Below are 17,836 nucleotides of genomic sequence, written 5' to 3'. Positions count from 1 at the left end.
TGACCCTGCCCTGCCACAGCTTGGCACCATTCCCTCGGGTCCTATCACTGGTCACTGGAGAGAATAGATTGGTGTCTGCCCCTCCACTCCCCCTCGTGAGGAAGCTGTAGACCCTTCACTATCTTTGTAGCCCTAACTGATGTTTCTACCTAGCATTTTATACTGAGCATGCTGTGTGCTGTCAGACAAACTTGTGTCTGTGCAAACAAAGAATTAGGCCTCAGAGGATGAGGATGTACAGCAATCAAGAAGCAGAATTTTGGCATGTGGAGACTGTCCTACCCTGCTTTGATGTATATTGTTGGAGTAGCAAGGTTATGATGCAGCAGGATGAACAAAAAAACCAGACAGAATTGGTACAGCCCATAAATACCCTGAGTATCTACCCTGTGGTAGATATCCAAGGAGTATAATACATTGGTATAAAGTAAAAATAGATCAAATATTGTTTTCACATGCTGTTGTTGCACCATTCAGCTATATTATGTACTTATTCATAATTTTATCCCTAGAATAACTTTATATTTTAATAACTTCACATGAGATCTCTGTTTTTGGATACTGCAAGTATGAGTTTGTCATTGGAGTCTGGACTTACCTCTCCTCCTCACTGCAACATGAGCTAATATTCATCTGTAGGAAAAATAAATAAATAAAAATTGAAAGCCCTTGAAATTTCACCAGTTTCTCCTCCTCATGGCCAGGTACCACTGAAATAAAACAAACAAACAAACAAGAACAGTAACATTGGACAGGGATACAGAAGTATTAAGTCTTTCTCTACCCCAGAGCTAGCAGAGAGGCAGTCCTGTCACACATGGGAACTGTGAGGGGATGAAATGTGCTTAGACCCTCTGTGAGCCCTGCATGTTGGTTCAGCCTGTTGAGGCTAATGAGGCAAGAGGACATTCTGTGTGCTGAGGAAAAATTTTAAAATACCTTAGCCTCTAATTTGAAATGAATATCTAGTGAATATTAGCATTTATTTATTTTTTTTTTTTACAAAACTGAAAAATTTGGCAAAAAATGTGTAGATCTTAAGAGGGTGGGAAAAGACAAATTCCCAGCTTAAATGGCACTCCCATACTGTTCATTCAGAGCAGATAATTTGTCTGTAATATTGTTGTAAGAATTATTCTAACACAGTGAATCCCCATTTTTCTTTAGAAACTGTTCATCTTTAGAAACTATTTCTGAATTTTTAAATATTACTACTACTACTTTTGTCACACTGTGGCAGTCACACAACATGAAAAATTTTTGCTCAGACTATTAGCATTTGGCAAAGTTACAACATTTGAAAATGAGGTCTTATAATGGGAAGTATTAAATAACCATAACTCATTAACCAGCTCTATCTACTTAAGCTCAAAAATATAGCTGTAAAGGCAGAAAAACTCTCCTCAAATACAGGACCAGATTTCAGTGTGATTCTACTTTTTTTATCAGAGGTTACACTGGGGTAATGAAGTCCTATGAAGGTCAAGTGATCTGCCCAAGGTCAAGGACTGGTAGTCAGTGATCAAGTCGCTATCACAGCCCATGGAAATTCCTGGCTTCGAGAGAAGTACAAGGTAAGTGACACTAAGGTACATCTTCTCTCAGTTTCCATTATGTTTTTAATCTCTCTTCAGTACAGTAATGAATGATAATGAGTTGCAATCTTTTCTCTGGGTTGTTCTTGCCACTGCATCGGTGACACTTATTGTTACAATAATGATATAAGTGGAGAAAAAAATTGTGCTAAGTGATATTATGAATAAGTAAGCCTAAGTAACTTACAAAAAAGAACAACAGTTTCAGTAACTTGTAAAAAAGGGCAGTCTTACTCAATGTGTCCATATCATGCAGGTCACTCTCTCCTTCATTTGGAATTGAAAATACTGGGGAAAAAAATGGACATGATTCAGCAATGGGTACTTATGTGAGCAAGAGGAAGGATGGGCAAGGGCTGGTACATAATTGACCTGAAAATATTTTATTATGCAAAATAAGAAATTCAATACTCCCATTATGCATTTGCACTTTGGGACTACTGAGTATTAAACATTTCAGAATCACAGAGAACCAATTTTCAAAAATGTTCAGTGGTCATAATCCAGGTCAGATTTTTCAGAAGAGTTCAGCAATCAGCAAAACATCTTCAAATGAAAATAGACTTTCAACTGGCTCTGCACTGACTAGCTCCCACCAGACACCCTGTGTTTTGTGGAAGCTGTTGGGTGCTGCGTCCTTTGCCAAATGTTTCCTACCAAGTGCGCATTGTCTGAGTAGGAAGTAGGAAAGAGCCTTCAGCTACTCCTCTCTCTTTTCCTTCCCCTCCCTCCTTAGCCCCCATTTCTTTCTCCTCTGATACAACACCTGCATTTCCGACATATTTCAAACTCAAAATGAAGAACATCTCTGAGCTGGGGATGGAAAATGCCATGGCAGAAGAGTATGACATAGGGATAATTTTGGGAAGAGGTGGACTGATGTTTTCTGCAGTTGGCAATGCTGATTCCCCTTGGTGCTAGTCCTGGAGCAAGTCCCATCCGTGTGTGCTCATAACAGTATCAGCAAAATTGGCAGCTGGTGAAAATTCAATAGCAACAGAATCCTTTGTGTATTTTAGCATGAGAATATTCCATATGTTTGATGTTGTACCCTTAATCATCTTATGCAACATTCAAGATTTTGCTTTTCCTTGGTCCATTAAATACTATGTCTTGCTTTTTTGTGTTGCTAGCTGTAAATACATGTACATGTGTATGCACATTAATGTGTATGGCTTACTATAGTCAGTTTATATTATATTCAGTTATTCTTTCTCCCATCCTCAATTATGGTATCTTTTGTCATTATTCCTCTAATACCTTATTTTGGAAATTCAAGTATTGGTTTTCTTTCTATTTAAAATTACTTTCTGATTCTGAAAAAAAGACACAGACAGAAGTCCACTAGTAAGCATGACAAGTCCTGAAGGGGATGATGGTTATAAGTGGTTGGTTAGAAGACCTGGATTTAAATGAAAGAAGTAGCTGAGAATTCCAGTGTCGAGGAGCCTCCGTTCTCTTTGGATCCCCCACTGCTGTATGGTAAGGGACACCTGTTGCTTGTCCAGTCCTCCCTTATGTGCTGTGACTAAATCCCTCCTCTTCCTAAAACACCAAGTAATGAATTTATTATTTTTTTTGCAGCTCTAGCAAACATTTTGCCATGAATCAGGTACAGCTGTTGTATTGGTTCTTTATGTGAACTGCCATTTCTGCTAGATGGGAAGGAAAAAAAATATACTAAAATCATATTTTTTTGTATTTAGCTACTCTGGTTTCCCAGGTCTCATATGACATCAGTCAGAAAGTTTATTATGTGTTTAAAAGAATCATTTATAACAGTATTTTTCTGTTACACTTTGGGTTATGAAAAAGATTAAAAATGTTGTGAGATATTTAACCTCTAATTTGATAAAGTCTGGGTTACAAAGCAGGATATTTCAGTGGCCCACTGAGGTAAATAAAGTTAAAATTTCTAGTTTAAAGCATACTGAAAGCTTTGAAACACCTATGATCTCTCTTTATCCATCCGTGTGTTATAAAGCTTTAGTCATCAAGTGTTATTGCTATCTGGCTGTATGTAGTTATGAAATCCATTAAAAAAGCTCAGATGATGGTTTTGGTGGTTCCTGTCATGTTGGAGAGAGCCCCACCAATGAGGCCATGCTGGAGAATTGTGATCAGCATGAAGAAAACCATGGTGAGAGTGAAATTTCTGCTCTCCATAGTTGAAATACTCACATCTATACTGCTGTGTGATACCAATCTGTCATGCTGTGTATTTCAAACCTACTAGAAAGGGATCATGATAGCTACTTCTTTCATGAAGGACACTTGCTACTGTTACCGTAATAAGCAGCAATCATAGCTGACTAAATAATCCATTTACTAAACTTGTATTGGTTTTTGTGCATAATCTGCAAGCAGCTTTTGATTTTCTTGAAGATATTTGTTATTCTAAGCAGTGTAATGCTACCAAGAAATACTTCTGGTTCTACAGATCTGTTTTGAGCATTTGATGCATGAAATTGGACCTTTGCTGGTTAATTTATCAGCTACATCACACAATATTGTCTCTGTTTCTATTTGGAATGAGCATAATTCTTCAAATTGCATATCTGCTGGGAATAGAGTGTTTCTGAATTCACAATTTGTATTCTATGAGTATACTGTAGTATTCGCTTAACATTCATTTTCCATGAATGTTTCATGTACCTTGTACTGGCTAATAACATGAAGAGACTTTATGTTTCCCAAACTCTTCTTGCGGTGCATTAGGGGAACTTACAAAGCTGTTTTGACTACAGCCCACTAGCCTGTATGCAAACAGACAGAATTTTTTGGGTCTCCTCCAAATTCTTCTATCTTGAAAGCTCTTCTACTTCCACCTCAGTCCTCCATAGCACTGCTGTCAAAATCTGAATTTAAACCAGAATGTCTTCTGAAGGTTAATGCAAAAAGAACCCCCCTAAGCCCCAGAGTAGTGTTTTGTCTGAGTCCAGATTCTTTTCTATTTTGGGAGGCATTGGCCCAGCTAGGGTCAGCTATTAGGAGATTACATGTTCATTCTAGAGAAACATTATGAGAAAAATAAGCCATCAGTTTTTATGAGAAAACTACTTCTAGCCCCTTTCCAGACAGCTGGAGGACTCCTACTGCTTTTCTTCCAACACACTGGGCCTGTTCTCTTTGCTTCTACATGCAAATACTGGGAGCTATAAAATGAGCAAATTCGTCTGTCTGCATTTAAGGTCCATTTCCACATTTTTGTCTGTCTTCCCTCTTCCCCCTCGCAGAAGCTCTTCCTTTCCTGTGGTCACTCTGGTACATCTGGCTTGAGGAGGGCAGTTTCCCTCTCCGATTAACTTTAAGCAGCAACAGCTGCTGGATGTTGAGCTGGCAATGCTGGAAGTGGCCGCCCCTCGCCCTCCCTCCTTATCAGCCCTTGGTATCTGGCCAGTGCCTGAAGGTGCAGCACACCTGTGGGGAAAGGGCAGGCTGAACCACCACCCTATGCACACCCCTGGGACCCCAAGCTGTGGCTTTCAACTATATTCTGGGGGAAAGGGGTGGGATGTTCAGGACTACGAATTTTCAGAAACATGGCTTTGATGTGGTTGTCATCAGCCAACTGAGACAGCCCTTCTGGGAAAGTCATCAGAGCCTGCCAGTTTGGCAGATGCACAGAGTCACTGAGGTACCTGTGGAAGAACAGCGCGGGGAGCTGGATAATCATAATGCTCACAACGCTTCCACATTTTAATCATGATATACTTGCCTGTAAAGAGAATTTTAATAGTGCTGCACATTACTCATTTTTAGGGAAGTCTGGCTGCTGCAGAAATCCTAAATCACAGCATTTGCTTCCTGCTTGATGCTAATTTGGGCTGGTTCCAGCCAGCGGAGTTCCTTTTCCATTGTGTCATTTAATTATACATTTACCCATGCTTCTCAGATAGTAAGAGCCTTAATATACAGCCTCTTAATCTAATACTGATCTATTAAAAACTACACTCAGTATTTTAAAGTGTTAGACAACAGATGGAATTGACAGTTTTAATAGGTAGCAACTAACATCATCTCCCAATCTACACCTCTGTATTGGATTTCAAGCAACTGATATCACTGTGGACATGTGCAGATATGGGGCTTGCATTTAAAGTCAGAAATTCAATCAATAGCTTGTCTCTCAACAGAGTTTACTAGATTATATCAGTTAGAAGTGACCATCTGGCCTAATCTTGGGAGTTCTGAGATATCATGTAGATCTTTTTCACTAATGTCATTTTTATTTGGTTAACATTAATAAACTGTACCAAACATTGCAAATCTTGCACTGTGAAGCTGTAACTCAATTTTTGCCTTTTACATGAGACAAGTCAAACATCTGCTTCTCTAGAGGGAACGTGTGAGGGAGTAAGCAAGAAAAAGCTGCAGTTGCTCTGAAGATTTTACTGTCTTTCTGGGTTTTGTGAAATGATGGAAAGTGGCAGTCTTTTATTTTGTAAAAGAAAAGAGTGTTACTAAAAAAGGTATCCAACAACTAATGTGATTATTTGTGTGAATGCAAAATATGGAGAGAAATATGTACATAGCATTCTGGGGGTTAAAGTTTCAGAGTATTCTATGACCGCGATAAAAGAAGAATGTACATTACATATTCATCTACCAGATTTATGCTACAAATAAAGTCTAACTTTTAATCTGGTACAGTCAATATATATCACAAATCTATGATCAGCCATGTAACTCTGTCATAGCCAGAATGTATAAACTCTGAAAGGACTTTTTTAATTTCACAGTCAAGAACATTCTCTCTACTTGAGCTTTTTCAGTCTTTAAAATTTCATTTCAAATTTTGTTTTGTGTATGGCTGACAACAAGCTCTGTTAGAATGTTCTACTCACAAAATGGAAAATTAAAGTCACTGTCCCAGGTCTGACTATAACTTTGTACAAAGAAGTGGTACAACTGCGATTCAGGTATGCAAATTATTGTAATTAGATTTTGATATTGCAAAGTAAAAATAAGGAGTAATTTAGAAAATGATTGGAAGTGATTGGTTCTCCTAAAATTCTGGACATAACTCTTTCTGGATTTTACCAATTTCTGGTCAATTGAAATTTTTAAAAATTTAAGCAGCAAAGGAGTCCATCATGAAAGCACACAGTGGGGAGAGGGAGAAGCAAGACAGATGGTAATTCTAGACAGGAACAATGCAGGAAGAAACTGAAAAAAAAAAATAAAAATTTGGGATCCTCATTAAAGTAGTGCCTGTCATGGAGGTTCTGTTTCAGGGGGCAGGGACTGAACAAGAAATATATTCCCTTGACCTTGATACCCAGAGCTGTGAAAAGCTCATCATGCTATTTCGGGTCCACCCTATGTGCCCTCATTTCTCCGCCATAAAATGGTGAGACCAGTGGTTGCCTGCCTTTATTTTAAGGCATTAAGTTCTAGCACTGTGTGTTCTCAAGAGCCAAGCTGTGTTACAGCTGCCAAGCGTTTCACTTACAAAATGGAACTAGATAACTTTGACATTAAAAAAAAATAATAATAATCCTGCCTCCCACAAAATAAAATCTGGAATAGAGACAATCCCCTTATGGCCTCAAAATAATAAGAAAGGATTAAATTTTAGTGGTGTTATTTAAAAAATAACTAAATAAATGCAAACCTGGAAGGAAAACAGAACCTGGAAAAACTCTTGCAAAATCAGGAAATAGTATGCCTGACAACTTAAGTACTTTTTTTTGGAAGAAAGAAATTTTGGTAAAGACTGGACTTGAAATATCTTGGATTTTTTTTTTTTTTCAAATAGTATTTTATTTCTATAGTCTATTTTCCTGTTTTATGGTGAAAGATGAAATGGATTTCAGTTCCTAATTTATTTTTTTGTCAGCCCTCCCCCACAGAATTCTTATTGAAAGTATGTAAAAAAGATTGTTTCTTTCAAAATACATCACAGCCAATCCTACCATTTTTCAGCCAGATCCAGCAAGGGAATGGTATTTTGCATAGCAAAGAGAGTCTGCAAATATCTTCCCCCCCCCCCCCCTTTTTTTTTTCTTTTTCTTTTTTTTTGTGTGTGTGCGTGTATGTGTGTGTGCTACCTGTGAATACAGCAGAATCCTGAAATTGTTACTGGGGCCAGCTCTGCTCTTGCACAAAGATGAAAATTTTGCAATATTTGTTTACAAGAAAAAACTAAATGCCTTTGCCAGAAGAAACCCCCTGCATTTATCCATTGCTAGTATTTTATTGACTAGTAGCAGAACACAGCTAATGCATTCTTCCATGCTAGCAGGCTATGCACATACAGTACATTTTTAACTTTCTGTTTCTCACTGTAGTTAATAAATCAGAATGCAGATGAGAGATTCATAGTTAATTTTCAGTAGCTAGCACAGCATGTCTCAGCCTATAAAGTCCTGGAAGTCTTGGGCTGTGAATTCCTTGATACTGACAAGCCAAACAGCTTAGAAATTATAATTATAAGTTACAAGTGTCTTAAGGGTTGTTCTTCTGACATAAAACTAATTTCATGTTTTTATTCATAATGTGAAAGAGACGAGAGGATAGGGCCTTATTTAGATTGAGCTCCCAGAGATATCACAGGCTCTGTGTCCTGATTATAATGGGAAGAGATCACTTCATTCCTTGTAGCTAGTTGATTCTATATGTGCTTTTTTTTTTTTTTTTTTTTGACAATCAGGCTAATGAAAAGTGGGATGTCTTACACTTTTCATCCCAGCTTCTTTCATAGGCAGACATCTACTGGCACCTGTTGTTTTTTTCCCCTACTGGTAGGCTCTTTGCGAACTGATTCCAGTTTGAAACTTCCTTTTGCATGATGGGGTCCTGATATACATCAGTGAATGCACTCTCACTTCTACCATCTATTTTGGGCAGGCAATTCTCTGAGTAAAGAATTTTGGTGAGACCTGGGAAAGACCTAAGGAGTAAGCAACTTTGGAGGATGAAGACAGTCCTCATCACCTTTCCTTTCCCTGAAAAGAAATTAAATTCTGGAGGTGATGACTGACTACCCAGAACTCCACCCAGGGCTTCAAAGCCTGGGGTGTTGAGGGTGTGCTGGCACCCTGAAGCACACGAGAGTTCTGACACTGAAGCCAATACCAGACATATCTTGGTGCACCTGCTGGGATTGGCAGCAGCTAGGAGGTCCAGGGAGAACCACAGGACAAACACGGGGCCATAACTGATTTGATTCCATGAACCTGCAACTATGTACACATGAACACAGCAAGGAAGACGGAGGGAGTCAGCTCAAGGGGTCAAAGAAAATAGCGAGCGAGAGAGTGGGGTTTCATTTGCTGGCTGAGGTCTATAAAAGCCTTCCCTCCCTGTTTCAGAAATAGGATTTGACTCGTTTGCTGATGGGAATTAAAAGTCATTCTGCTGTGGTGGTTGAGTTGTGCTGGCCTCCAATGAGCTGCTGTAGTTTCATTGTCAATTTTGCACAGATATCTGAAGATTTGCATTACTTACAGAGTAAGAAATTCCCACATGGAAGTACAAAGTTGGCACCAGCAAATTCAGGCATTGAACATAATTTTAGCCTGGAAAGGTGAAGCTGCTGATATCCCACTTGGAAAGCTCTATAAAAGCTTTTATAACTGTTAGACACAGCCAGATCTTATTTCAGAGGCATTTGAAGGGGGAGATATCTTACCTAGTTTTAACCATCTAAAATTAGGGTGCTGAGACTAACCAAGTTGTCTAGGCTACCTTTATAGCCCACAGAATTTGAAAGACTCTTTCTGGGAGGTGATTTGTTTCTCCAGTCTTTGTTATCCACCTTTAAATGGGGGTGATTCACCTTTTGGTGGTTTCTTTTCTCTGGTTACAGGCTGAGTCCATACTACATGCTGGACACAAAGCTTCCAGATGTGTAAATAGATGTCACTACAATCTATGGCTGGGATATCTGCCTTTACTTGCAATTGTAATAGCTTAGTCTTCGTCTATGGCCTTGCTGCACTTATCCTCCAATGTATTATTTTGTAATGCCTGAGATGTGGCTTATTGCTTTCCAGTCAAAATATGGGCACAGAAACAGTATTAGTAATCCTGGAAGGCATCATCACCTTCATCAACAGCTGTGGTTTCAAATGTTGCATCTTCTCCTGCTTTTCTTTTTTCCTGTTTGCTAAATGTATGTGTTCTTGCCACTATATCCAAAAGAAAATGATTGTAAATGGATATAATTTTGTTGTGACGTGGTCTTTCTGTAGAAAAGGCATTAAATCTCATATTCTATGATCAGAGATTGGTAAATTAAGTGAAAGTTTTATGTTTTGATCAATTGGGGGGGGGGGTTGGAAGTGGTTTATTACTAAATGGCTTAAACAAATATCTGCTTTTTGAGTACAAGGAAGGAGACTAACACAAATGCCAACATGTTAGCAAAGGGCTGAGAAATAAAGGGTCACAGAAAATATTTTCTTTTCCTCCACTCCTCCTCATATGTAGTTTCACAGGGGTTACAATGCATGAACAGCAAAGAATAAGCTTAATGTACATATTACCTTTCTTCTTCTGTGGGAGATTAGTGGGAAATTTCATTTTTCATAGTTGTCACCTTTCTATAGCCCTAATGTGCCTGAAAATTGGCATCTTTTCTCTGTTTTTCCTGCAAATTTGAATAAGAATTAAAAGAATCTCATCTGAGTTTCTTCATTCATCCAGATTAATTAAAGGGGACCTCTGGCCATGGATTTTTATGACATAAGGTCTACATCCCAGAGAAACAGAGTATTGTACAAAATTATTTACAATATTTACTGCATGTGGTACTGAACCAAGGTATGGGACTGGATGCTATTTCCCATTTCTGTCAGTGGCTTCCTGTGCAGGTTTGAGGTATTTGTTTCACTACTTTGGCTGCAAGTGACTGTGGATTAGACCACATGCTTCCATCCCAAACTCATCTTGCACCTTGTTTTTGAATGCAGACATTTGTACAGGTCCGTGCTGGAGCTCAATACAAATCCAGTCAGTGGTCATAACAGAGAAAATGAAACTTGAGCTGCATCATCTCAGGTAATAGATGTGACACTGGGCGGCCTGAGCTCTGCTAGGCCTCATCCTGCACATGTCCTGGAGCTAGCAGAGGACAAGCACAGTGCTGGGCCATGGGCCAGAATGGATTTTGGTTTCAGTTGAACCAGAGCAGTGCAAACATGAAGTTTCACCTCCTGCTAGCATGTCTATATTCATCTATTTGGACAGGAATACTTTGGGGAGCAGGTGCCACTTCTTAGTATCCCTTTTTATAGTGCCAGATTCATAATATCAATAATTAATATTGATAATAATATTTTACTTTTTCACAGCATTCAGAACTGTCCATTATCTTTGGTTGTCTTTTTCTGTGTTGCCTTTCACTTTCTATATTGTTTTTCTGCCAGGGCTCTATTGTACTTGTGAATGTTGCTTGGATTAGATTGTGATGCACATCTTTCTGGGCTGAGGCAGATTGTGGATGATAAATATCAAAGAAAAACAACCTGCTGGAAAATGCGCTACAATCTTTGTGCTTGTAAAGAGAAGGCCCTAAAAGTTTTTGCAAAAGAAAGTATTTCAAGATATTCAGGAGGTAGGCTGGAGCAAGGGAGATGTAATTCAAGGGTAGGGTAGGTTTACAGGGTGAGAGTTGGTTAGTTCATTACATAGACCAAGGGAAGGGAAGGGAAGGGAAGGGAAGGGAAGGGAAGGGAAGGGAAGGGAAGGGAAGGGAAGGGAAGGGAATACATCTAAGCTCCCCTTACAAGCAAAAACCTGCAAAAGTAGAAATAATGTAATGATAGTTCCTGAGTCTGGGGACTTCAGTCTAAAATAATGAGGTTGGAAAAAAATGGGTGAAGGCTGAGAACACAGGTTACTGTAGTGGGTGTGGGGTGCGGTTGGGAAGGAACAGTTGCACCGAGGGAAATGAGAATAAAAAATCAGAGCAAAGGTCGGGAAGGAGCTGCAAGAAGATGAGAAAGAGAGGGAAACAGAGGACAGGAAGGGAGGGGCTTGACGAGAAACTGGTTCTGAAAAACTGATAATTAAGAAACTTACCAACTAGTTCAGACATCACACAAAATGCCTTTCTTCACCTTTGGGTGAATCACCCTCCCATTTCTCTAGCATGTCCTACAATAGATCCAGAGGTGTGCTTAGTCCTTAGATTATACCCAGCCCAACCTGACTATAACTAAAGTGGAGTTTAACATTTTCCACAATAATATGCCTTACAGCCAAATTTGATATATATGAAGGAAACAATATCACTGTCATCACTACTAATAAATGTTCAAAGTATAGGATTTTTGGTGGGGGTTAAGGAGAAATATTCACTGTATAGGATTAATTGCATGTCTCTCAAACACAGACTGCTGATATATTATGACTTTTTAAAAATATATGACAATAATGTATTGCATACTTTGCAGAAGAAAATTATGTCTTTACCTTGAAAATCTAGTTTCTTTGACATGCTGATGTAATCATTTTAGTGAAGGAAGAGGGCTGCAGAGAGGAAACCTGCAAATATTATAATGTTAGAAATGCTGAACAAAAGGCTGAGGATTTACTTTGCATGCAAATAAGTAATTCATCACAAATCCATAAACCAATTAGTAATGAACTAATGATATTGCTTAACAACTGTATTTTTGATTAACATATAAATAATTTAAGTGGGTATTTCTTTAGTCATGCCAGTTTCTGCTATTATTTACTAGCCTTGTCATGGCTTCTCTTAGATCACATGCCCCTTATAAAACATTTCTCAATCTATTGCAAGGACCAGTTTGTTTTAATGCACTCAGTTAACACCACTAGAGCTATTAACAAGCTTATTAGCATAATCCATTGTGATATATCATTGTTTAAAAGTTCAGCTTCACAACTGAATGGGACTGGGAAATGGCTTTGAAGATTTTATGATACAATAACTATCCATTTGATAAGCAATTAAAAAGATACTCTGAGACACTAAGAGTGAAGACAATGGCAACACAGGGAAAAGAGGAGGGGTTTGAGAGCAGAAGCTGCTGGCTGGTGTGGGAGCCATGCAAGTGAGTTGTGTTTTTTCTGCTCCCTAGTCACAAATTGCACACTGCTGCAGGGCTCTGAGGTGCCAGTAACAAGTTGGGTCTGACTTCATCTTTTTAAGCAAGAAAAAAAAAAAGTGGGTTAAGTCTCAATACCTGCTGCTAGCTCACTCATGATCAATTTCTTGACCTCACAAAAGAACATTTTAATACACAGCTGAACTTCTGATTTTATGCTGCCTTTTTACTTCTCTTAAATTTCAAATTTCTTTTCTTAGCTGTATGCATTATCCTTAGTGAACTTCTGTGGAGAGAAACAGAATAAAGGTTACTGGACACATTATCACATATTATTGTTCAGAACTCACTCTATATAATATAGTTGTATTGTGCTTTTAAAAATGAACCTGCAAAGAAAAGAGTAGCATCTTTATTGTGCAAAAAGTAGCTTTTCAAGAAGGTGTTGCTTTTTCTGATATGCATTAACTCTGATATGCTAATAATTCTTCTCAGCTCAGTCTTGATTCTCCAGAGACTATCTGACCAAAACGTCCATTGTCCATATAATAGAAAATATTCATGATATCGTGCACTCACATAGAATATCTCTACTGGCATACTTCAATATCTCATACACATCAGTTAATTCTTCCTCGTGATGAGGAATGGAATGGAAGGATGATTTCTGAAGGAAGTGTGATCTAGTGGTTTCCACTGAAAATGGAAATTTTGCTTCTAATCTTACTCTCATTACCAGGTTGTGTGGTCATGGTCAAAACTCACCACTTGTCTAAGACTCAGTTTCGCTGCTTTAAAAACTGGTATAAAAATCAGTTTTTCAGAATCATTTGACATTTTTGCATGAAGAACGTTTACAATTTAAATGAAAGGTATTGCATTGAATGTGCTGTCTAAGGCACAATAAGTTTAAATAAGTTATCTTAATCTCAAATCACAGTTGCATCAAGAGGGGAGCTTTATAATTTTAACTGTTTCAAATTTCATACTTTGTTGAATAGTGTTAAGACTTGTATGGCAAGTGAAAATATACCCACATGAGCCATTTCGTGACATAGAGTTCTCCCTACAGACAGATTTTCTGGAGGTAGACACATGAAAAGGAGCCCAGCATCTTTGGGAAAACAAGTTAGAGTGATGCTCCAGCTCATCACAGAGGCATGTGCATATGTCACTATCAGGACAAATCACAGTAACTATCTCATAATAAGGAGGATTGGAATATTTATTGGCATTTACTTCGCACTTGCCTTTCTAGGAGACACTTTTAAAGCTACTTCTACTATTGAAAACCTTCATTTAAGTGAGTGAAAAAGTAGACCAGAATTTACCATTTTTTGGGGGGTAAAAAATATGTCTATAGTTCTGTTGTCTGAGGAACAAGCTCTGTAACAAAGTATTCTTGCTTCTTGCTGTTCATCTGTGGTCATTGAGTATATTTTCTCCTGAAGACAAAATTAATCATGGTGGATGGAATGGTGTTTAGCATTTGCCGTATATGAAGAAAACAGAAGAGAAAAATATCCAACTAGTAATATAATGTATTAGATTCTAGTAAGCTAAGCAGTTAACCCCCAAGCTGTACTACTTTGGAGCACTAAACCTTATATATAACAGTAATGTAGAAATCATACTGTACTAGGTATAGGTGCGGGATAGTATATTTTAAGAAATTTTTCATCTGAGCAGGAATCATGGACCAAGGTCAGCACAGCCATTCTGATCAGTGGATAAATCCATTTGGGGTTTCCCAGGCATCAGGAGAAATGTGGGGTAGCTTTGACCTGGTAGGGTGGCTCCATGTCCCTGCCTCTCCAAGTGGGGGTGGTCAGGGATGCTGAAGGAAAGGGGAATTAGCTGAATCTTCTCCATGCTCTGGTTCTTGACAGCTTCTGGGATTGCTGCTTAAAGTGTCTCAGAGGTTGATGAGGAAGAGTTGGCCTGACACTGCCCCACTTGCACTGCTTGCTGCACAAATTCTACACCACCTGGGAATTAGGAAACCACAGTGGTGGAGTAAAGCCACCTTTGTCTCGCCATCTGAAGGCCTGCATCCTCTGAGGCTCAGTGGAGCCTGAGGATTCAGGCTTATATATCTATTTCTTTGCCAAGAGATTGGGTGATGTATAGGGTGTCACCATTTTAAAGTGGGTTCAAACTCAAAGCTGTGGGTTTCATTTGAGTGCAGTGTGAAGCATCATATACCTCTGGCTAAGGAACTGCAACTCATTTAATAGATAAATTGAGATGACAAAAATGGCACAATTTAAATATTAGTGATCAACAGGAACAGGGGGAGAGAGAGAGAGAAGTAACCCAGCTTCTTTTATTACAGCCATCTTAGCACTTCAACAACAGGTAGCACTATTACATATTCCCTTTCCACTTTAAAGCTCTTGTAATTTCCTTCCTCGTGTCGGGGCGATTTTATTCATTGTTTCCTTGCAGCAGTGATTGATGTTCTGAGCTGCTAATCTCTCTGAGTGATAACTATTTTCATGTAAGTCCATGAGTCTATGACACAGGCTGCTCGGCCAGGGCTACTGCTGACTACTTATTTTGTGCCTCATTTACATTTCAATCTTGGCCTCATGAATGTAAAACCTAGGCTGCAAATTAATAACAGGAAGAATATTAGACTGCTCAAGAGTGGGGGAACAATGCAAATCCACCAGAGCACAAGGCTTTACCATTGTGTTCCAGGAGGGACTCATTTATTGGCCGGCGGTGAATGACATTACAGAGAATGGCATATCCAGAGTGACACAAATTTATTTCTGTCCCCAGCGCTCCAGTATATTTTCATAGAATCAGGGGGTATTTGTCTAGGGACAATTTAGTTTCCATGAAAAATTTAAATGGTTTCTGTGGAGATAGTGGAGTGAAATTTAATTTGTTTCTCATTTACTACAGCAGGTATGAAAAGGAGAAAAATTGGATGTCTGATGGGCTGAAATTGGTGCTGTCCCTCCCCACTATCCCCAAAAGGCCTGTGGGCCTATATCATAGAGATTGAGCAAGACTACCTCATCCCTCCCCTTAGAGAATGGTAACCTTAAACCAACTTACAGAAAACCTTTGGGGAGGCTGCCAATCACCCCTGAAAACAACATTTCCATCGATCCCCTGTCTGTGTGATTTATGGCTTCATTTTACGGTAATTGAGAATTAGTGAGAAGATTAGCAAGGCTCAACACTTCACCTTGATATGCACACTAAGCACCGTAATTTGTCACTAAGGGATGTCGGACACTTTTTTAGTTACACGGGGTTCCCATCTAATTGAATTTGGGGATAACATGGAAATTAATTTGACACAGGAAAATTTTGAATACAGCCGTTTCCTCTATTGTAATGCACAATACCAGGCTGCATTCAGGGGCAGCTATATTGATCCTGATCACTTTCAATTGTGGCCAGCTGAAGGATGGAATACACTAAATCTTATTTAAGCTCATATGAAAGCAGTTCATCTGCAGCAATCTGTGGCAGATAAAGAATATTACCTTTCATTTTGTCTGACTGCATCAAGATGAAGTTTTGAAAATTTACTTCTTGCAGCAAATATACCAAATGTCTAAAGTCAACAGTTACAATTCAATTACAGATCAGCTCTTGTGGGCTGTTTACAGGGTAATTTGCTACTTAGGCAGCAAATGAAAATACTAACTATACTCTCCATGCATAGAGAAGTTACAGCACATGGAGAAGCCCCAAGGAAAGACAAAGAAAAAAGATTCCAAAGTTCTCAGTGATTTCAAGCACTGCCCATTGGATTAGTCTCATTATAGCTTGAGTGGTTTCATACACAGTCATTTTTTGTTTGTTGCCAAGCCATCTTGTGGGAAGTTTATTTTATCTTGGTTGCTTAGCATCACAATCACAAAGATGGGACACTCTGTACAGATCTTTTCATATCCAAGAGACACTCTACCACAGGATTTACATTTACATTTCTATCTTATTCCAGCTTTATTCCTTATAAACCCCATTTACACTGTACTTTACCTGTCAAATAAGAACTTTGGTTTCAGCAAACTGCTTAGAGAGATTGTTTCCTGAGACAGGTGCTCCCTGCTGTGACCAGGGGAAACAGATCTTGGCACTGTGTGCCAGAGGGTGCGTGGCTGGGATATTTATGGACATCCTTTACTAGACCATCTGGCTTGCTTTGTTCATATCTGTTTTAGTGGTAATTGGCCTGAGATGAGCTGTAATCAAGATATATTATTCATTACCTATTATTATTACATGATGGATTTTAGTCTAATCGTCATTGCATTACTGTTTGGAAAGACTTTACGAAGGTTTAATAGTAATAGTTTAAGTTGTTATGTTTGCATCCCTGTTTAGTAGACACAAATACATATCAGTTCCACTGAACAGTAAGGACATTACCCGGTGCACAGGCATGAGGAGGTAGTAAGGTAGTACTTAATGGTCAGGAAAGACAGAGATGTGGTCAAGATGCAACCATGCAACTTGGAAGAGACACTATGCTGAAAGCTGTCTTCATCCGAATTCCCTATTCCCCGGGATTACTGATGGCAAATGACAATTGTTGTCAGCACTTTTACATCCCAGAGTACTTCAGCCTCCTATAGGCATATTATTTGGTCTCAGGAGTTTACCTGTGAATTTTCTTCCACAGGAGATGATTTGTGGCAATACTGCAAGAGGTCAAACTGTTAGAAATGACATGGCAGCATTTATTCATTTTATTGCTAGAAAAGTTTTCTTCAAACTAGTAATCTGATGACTTATTAACAATGTGCATACTGCCTATGCAATTCTTTTATCACATTTTCATGGTTTGTTTTCACTAATGTGATACAAAAGGGTGCTAACATGACAGGAATGTCACTAATATAATAAGCTTAAAGGAATTTAGGTCATGTTAGCCAGGGTTTTCTTTCATATTAGAATGCCTTCTGGACCATATTAGAGAAATAGAACTCTCCAATACAATGAGAAACATATTAACATAATAAAAAACTTACTAATACAATAAGATATCCATATTTGATTTATAGGCCAAGTTATGGCATATAGGAAAAACGAATAAATTTTTCTTCCTTTCTGAATGACAAGCAATAAGTTCTGGTGTCATAGTTTTCTGTGCTTTTTATTTTTAAATAAAAATAAAAATAAAAAGAAAAGAAAAAGAAAAGAAAAAGAAAAAGAAAAAGAAAAAGAAAAAGAAAAAGAAAAAGAAAA

At 38.4% G+C, this 17,836-nt stretch overlaps 1 long non-coding RNA gene across 1 annotated transcript in view; it reads left to right on the top strand.

Annotated features, from left to right (window-relative positions):
• Positions 1-1,534: 1,534 nt before the first annotated feature.
• LOC308192116 overlaps positions 1,535-17,836 on the top strand; it is a 45,094-nt gene continuing 28,792 nt past the window's right edge. The window contains exons 1-2 of the long non-coding RNA XR_013948577.1: positions 1,535-1,574; positions 2,923-3,077. This is a non-coding gene — a long non-coding RNA (uncharacterized lncRNA). The remainder of the gene's footprint in view (positions 1,575-2,922; positions 3,078-17,836) is intronic.

This window comes from Anser brachyrhynchus, assembly GCF_964034855.1.
Source record: "Anser brachyrhynchus genome assembly, chromosome: 1".
NCBI classification, from domain to species: Eukaryota; Metazoa; Chordata; class Aves; order Anseriformes; family Anatidae; genus Anser; species Anser brachyrhynchus.
Note: the sequence above shows the minus strand (reverse complement) of the source record. Positions and strands in the feature narration are given on the sequence as shown.